The sequence below is a fragment of the Arvicola amphibius genome, chromosome 11 (genome assembly GCF_903992535.2).
Source record: "Arvicola amphibius chromosome 11, mArvAmp1.2, whole genome shotgun sequence".
NCBI classification, from domain to species: Eukaryota; Metazoa; Chordata; class Mammalia; order Rodentia; family Cricetidae; genus Arvicola; species Arvicola amphibius.
In genome coordinates, this window is record NC_052057.2 from 100,848,576 (window position 1) to 100,855,216 (window position 6,641).

Here is a 6,641-nt window from a genome sequence, read left to right on the forward strand (position 1 = left end):
AGCTGCTTCCCCCCCAGATCCGCATCAGTAGGGCTGGGAGATCTAGAACTGCTGCTGCCTGGTTCTAAGTCTCTTAGGACTGCACGGCTTCCTCCCTCACTGCGCTGCCCCCCCTTCAGTACACCCACGCCCTTGAGAAGCGGAATTGCCTGGTGGGGTTACATCCACTGGGCCTTTCAATTCTATTCTCTGTTCAAGGCCAGAGTCCTGCTTGCTTCTTGTGTGTTCCAAAGAAAAGCAACTCCTGATTCTTACCACGGATGCCTTTCTTGTGTATTGTTTGACACCTGAAAATTCCAGCTAAAGCAGGGTTTTGTTTAATTGAGACAGCAATAAAAACTGCTGTGACCTGCTACACAGGCCAAGGCCGGTTGCTCAGGTGCGCGGCTATTCAGCCTTGGTTGCACGAGAGCCTCATCTCACCGTGGTCCTTTGGTGCTTGTCACCTTGGATCTGAATCACAGCATAATACATCAGAATGTATTAGGGATTTAAGATGTATTTGTACAGCGCCTGGCTGGTTTGCCTACTATGTTCTATTGTAAGACAGCCAGGTTCCTAATAATATTATGGGCCCTTTCACCATTTGTTAGGGTCCCCGCCAGACCTTTCATCAGAGCAAGCCTTCAGTTGTCAAGCTGTGGTTGCACAGATGCATCATTTTAGGGTAAAATCAAATCCGTTGAAATGAGTGGCTCCTCTGTGTTAACGCCTTTTGAAGTAGCTACATCTATCTGAAGCAGTTCCATAAGGAGAAGAAATAAATTAATGGAATTGGCTTAGCATATTCTTGGTTCTAGTTCAAAGTGAAAGGGAAGGGTTTTAAGGGAACATTGATGCTCCTGTCAATTGTCAAAGTATAGGACTAAATCTTCTTAAATAGGAATACCCAAATAAAACCACAGATTGTAAATTCATGAGAAAAATGCATCAGAATATTCTCTACTTGAAATTCATCTTTTTTACATAAAGAAACCATTAGTAGTTCAGGAAAATTGGTTTCTAAGGGTAAATTACCCAAGGTTATGCTCTCATATTTAAAAACAAAACAAAAAACCGTCATCTGGGGCCAGGAGCTATTGCTGGGTAAAAACACTTGCTGCACCAGCCTGGTGGCCTGATAATTTCGACCTCTACGACCTACACACAAAGGCAGGTGTGTTGGTGTGCCTCCGGAACAACAGCACTCCTGTGGGAAGCTGGGAGACAGAAGCAGGAGCATGGCCCATAGCCTGGAGTGTGCAATGCAGCCGCAGCCGCAGCAGCAGCAGCAGCAGCAGCAACAACAACAACAGCAGCAGCCACAGCAGCATCAGCAAAACCAGAGACCCACCCGTGGAAGGCGAGAACTCTGCTGGTGCCCCCTGACTGCCATGTGGATGCCACGGCACATGCACCTCCGCTCACTCAGACACAGACATGAAACCACCGGATGGAGAGATGGCTCAGGTTGCTGCTCCTACAGGGAGCCTGAGTTCAGTTTCTAGCACCCGCTGTAGCGGCTCACAACCACCTGTAAATTCAGTTTCAGGGAACCCGACACCCTCGTCTTGAATTCTTCGGCATCAGGAATGCAGCTATGTACACACATACATGCAGGCAAAAATATTATTTAAAAAGTAAAAAGTCAAAACCCCAACCCCCATTGTACTTCCTAATGTGTGTTAGAAGACCTTACCTCATTATGTGCATGGGGGACCTGGGAAGGTTTCGAAGGAGGAAAGGGAAGGGGGAAATGATGTCTTTATATCACCATCTTAGAAAATAATTTTCAGTGTGACTCGGCTTAGGCTTCGCTTTGCTCTCCAGGCACTTCTGTCAATTGACGGAAACCATAGTTGATTATTTGCTCCGACTTGCCAAAATTTTGTTAAAAGGGATGATAATTATTACGTAAAAAAAAAAAAAATCAATGACTCCTATGGGGTGCAGACATGGGGAGAATGGAAAAGGATACCACGAATCGTCGTCATATGGCTAAGTTTACATACAGCGAAACCGCAGCTCAGCTGTGGATCAGGGAGCCAGAGCCAGGAGCACTTCCGATGCCGTGTCTCTGCGGAGAAGGCTGAGCGGTGCTCCACCATCACTGCGGACAAAAGAGAAGTAAATGGGTTTCCCGTTCCTGAGGAGGGAGGGGGAAGCGAAGGCTCCCTCAGGCACTGCAGCTTAGGGGCTCTTGGGGGGGGGGTTGCGTTCTGGGTTTGGAGGCAGCAGGGAAGTGAGTGAAGGGCTCAGGTGAATGAACGCATCCCATGCTTTCTGTTCAGGGTTTCTCAGAGGGCTGCGGTGACTCCCGTGTTCACACAGCTGGGGTTAAGTACAACGGGGCATTGTTTACCACAGATAATGTCCCCTACTTCCCAGCATTCAATGTCTTTATATTTATATTATCTGGATAAATATTCTGAACAGAAATGCCTCTGAATTCTAGTTTCTTATGTATCTTGAGTTAAAGTTAGTATTTATTTATCTGTTGGGTTCTGTCTTAGTTAGCTTTACCCGTTCAGCCTGAAAATGGAGTTTCAGTTGAGGGATCCGATGCCTGGAGCAGACTGGAAATGCTGCCTGCAGTAGCCTTCAGGTTCCTGCCGGTTCCTGTCTGGACTTTATTGTTGAGGGACTGCGGCCTGGAAGTGTAAGGGGACACCCCACTGCTCTCACTCCGCAGTCTCTTTTGGTGAGAGTGGCAACAGAAAGAAAACCAGGACAGACACCTGTAACCCCGACACTGTTGGAGGCTCAACACAGTGCTTTCCAGATAACAATTCCAGAGGGTAACAGGAAGTGAATGTAACTTAAGGGTCACTTAAGGTTACCAAGAAAACTCAGGTCAGGGTAAGGGAGTAGAGTGTGAGGGAAGTGAGGACGGGCTGCAGCTGCTTTATGGTGTTGGGAGGGTTTTTATGGACACCATGGCTACAGTGTCTTAGGTCTGTGTCAACCATGCAAGGTTCTGTGAAAAGTTTCAAGCATCTCAAAGACAGGCGGCTGGAGTGAGGGACGACTGAGGTGCCGGGAGCTGGGGGTTCTAGGCTTTCTCAGGGACTTGGGTTTTCTTCCTGAATGAGGGAATAGGTTGGAGCATGTAGAGCAGAACAGTGACTAACTCTTGTTAGCTTATTGCCTTTTTACTGTTGCGAAAACAAATCACTCTGCTTTATACAGAAAGGAACAGCCATACTTAGTTTTTTTTTATTTTTTTATTTTTTTATTTTCGAGGAAAAAACCCAGACTTCAAATGTTTGCAGTTACAGAGCTTGGGCTTCCCCTGCTTCCCAGGAAGTGCCATTGCAACTCAAGTCTGACACCTAGTGGACATTGCGAATAGTTGTTTACAGGTCTGTTGACCATTCAGGTGTTAGCACTTTTTTTTTCAGTTTCTACTTTGCAGTTGGATGCTCAGCTTCAAGTCTCAGCCATTTACTAACTCCAAGAACTTGGGCCAGTTACATTCTCTGTATTTAGTTTCTAAAATCCGTTTTTGCAAGAGTATTTTATTAAGTCAGGCAGTTTATGCATATTGCTTCACATACTAGTACTTACGCAGCAGCCTGGACGTTAGTATTTAGAGGAGACCCAGATGGTGTAAGGTCTAAAGTTAACCTGTAAGCCCCACTTGTGCAAGGACAGATACATTCCTGGAATGCTGGGGGTTGTTGTTCTTAGAAGATAACAAGCCACAAGTTGCCTGTTTTTACTTCTGCAAACAAGGTTGGTTGCCCCTACTGCACAGGATGTAGCTGATCACACATAGGTGGGAGATACGTAGACAGGAAGCACATCAAGATGTATGCTTGCTCTCAGCTGGACAAAGATGGGCGGTACATTGCCCTGTCCCTGTTGGTTCTGCCATTATAAGCGCTCAACTAACCTAAATTAGCGCTATTCTCTGGGAACCCAGGGTATGGACATAGCCAGTATTAAATAAAGTTTGCCTTATGGATTTGGTTTTTCTCCTCACAATTTTAAGGTTTAATAGTGGCCTATTGTAATATCTGTGTTAAAGTTATGTTTTTGTCTTCAGCCTCTGCCATTAGCAGAATTTAAGGCATTTTGTATATCTATTGTTATATTATCCACTTGTAGCCCAGGGTGGACTTGAACTCACAAAGATCTGTCTGCCTCTGTCTCCCGAGTGCTAGGATTAAAGGTGTGCACCACCACTGCCTGGGCGCTATGGCTAACTAGTGGCTTAGCTCTGCACTCTGCTCTTCAAGAAAGCTTTATTTGTTAGATTACAAAAAAAAAAAAAATCAGCACAGAGTTAATACTAGGCTGTCTTGAAATTTCCTCCGCCCATGCAATTAGTATAAAACTCTTCAATTTAACCTCAGACAGTTTTGGGTTTTTTTGGACAAGGGGAGAAACCAGCCACATTCTTCACCAAAATATCACAAAAGCAGTCTCCAGGCCATATACTAATATTCTCCTCTGAAACCTCTTAAGCCAGGCCCCCACCGTTCAAATCACGCTCAGCACCACTGTCTTCCATGTTCCTACTATGATGGCCCATAAGCCCACTGAAAGTGTCCACCCCCTCTCTCTCTTGGAGTTTTGTTTGGTTTTTCTCTGTGTAGCCTTGGCTGTCTTGGAACTCACTCTGTAGACCTTGCTGGCCTTGAATTCAGGATGAGGGGATGGCTCAGTGGGTCAGAGTACTTGCTGCACAAGGACCCAAGTTCAAATCTCTTGCATGCATGTGAAAAGCCGTGCGTGACCACCCACGTTTGTCATCCCAGCACTGGGAAGGGTTCAGATAGGATTGCTAGGGGCTTGCTGATTCGGTTCAGTGAGGGACCCTTGTCTCAAGGAAGGAAAAAAAGCGCTAGAGAACAGGACACTCGATGTCTTTCTTTGGGCTCTCTACATATGTACAGCTCATGCACGTTCGCGTATGTGCATATCCAGTGCACGCACATGTGCGCATGCACGCATGCGCGCGCAGACAGATAATGCAGGAGCAACAGTACTGCTCCCGCCTGCAGTTCCAGTGCCACGAAGGAGTGTTTTAACAGCTGCTTTGTGTTTACGTGGTGAGTTGTAGCTGCTGACAGTGACGTCAACCCAGATGTGCCCGAGTTCTACCACTGGTGAGGCCACCATTTTGAAGGTGGGAATGGGTCCTTTTGTGTGTGGGGGGTGTACTGTGTCCCTTTCCTCCTCACCTGGACCCTGCTTCCAAATGATCCAGAAACAGCTGCGGAATTAAGGCTGGTAGGAAGCTTCAGAAGGCCAGGCTGGCTTTTCAAAATGTCAGAAACTTAAAAGCACACTAAATTGTCACAAGCTGTTTTTGCTTTAGTGAGTTTTGAGGCACAAGTCGTCCCCCCCCTCCACCGCCCTAATTTGCTGTGGCGGTGTTTGTGTGGACTGGATGCAGCTTGCTTGCACCTGACGTCCTTGATAAGCCCGCTAAGCACTCAGAGCAGTTCTGTTCTGGGCACTTCCTCTACCAGGAATCGACTGCACAGCTGTTGCTGGCAATCTCTTGTCTTGAGTTGTGGCAGCTGACCCAGCATGCTTTTTTCCCAGACCTACCAAGGAAGCTCTCCTTTGTAAGTCGGGTGAGCCCAGGACTATTAGTATACAAGCCTTGTCATTTGGTGTCCTTCCTTCAGTCTGAGGGAGATTTGGAGTAGACAGGTATTTTTGTTTACTGTTTTTTCTTCTTTTGTATTTGTGGATTGTTACCGCCGCTTCCTCTGTTCCCTCCTGGTCTGCTTCCATTTCAGCTGCTCCTACTCCTCCCCAAGAAAGCTTTCCATACACAGGTCAAGCGGCTGCGCTGGTCAAAAATGTGTGGTCTCACAATAAAAAGTTTTCGCATCTTACCATCTGGGAAATACAAATCCAGACTACCTTGCCATTCCATCTCCCCCGCACTGGGAGTGACCATCATCACCAAACGGATCATGATGATGCCAATGGGGATGTGGAAGGTGGGACAGGCGACATCACCACACACTGTCGATGGTAATTCATGAAAATGAGGCCAGGATTGAAGTCGGCCTGGGGGTTTCTCAGAGACTAAAATTAGAGCTCTCATATGATCCGGATATGTCACTTCTGGGAACGTGACTAAAGGAATAGTCTTAGTCACTGTTCTACGCTGTGAAAAGACACCATTACCAAAGTAACTATTAGAAAAGAAAGCATTTAATTGGGGGCTGGCTTACAGTTTCAGAGGCTTAGTCCATTGTCGTCATGACCCGGAGTGAGGTGGCAGGCAGGCATGGTGTTGGTGTAGTGGCTGAGAATTGCACCCTGAACTGCAAACAGAGAGAGAAACTCTGGGCTTGGCATGGGCCTTTGAAACCTGAAAACCCACCCCCAGTGACACACTTCCTCCAAAAAGGCCACACCTCCTAATCCTTCTAATCCTTTCAAATAGCGCCACTCCCTGGTGACTAAGCGTCCAAATATATGAGCCTATGGAGGCTTTTCTTACCCAAACCACCATAGGAATCCAAATTAGCATATAATCAAGATTACTGAGTATGTACATGTTGGCTCTAGTCACAATAACCGAGCTGTCCACCAACAGATGTCTAGGTAAGGGAAATGTGGTATAACAATGGAACATTGTGCAGGTGTAAAGGAAAACAAAATCATGTTGATGCAGGAAAAAGGATGGAACT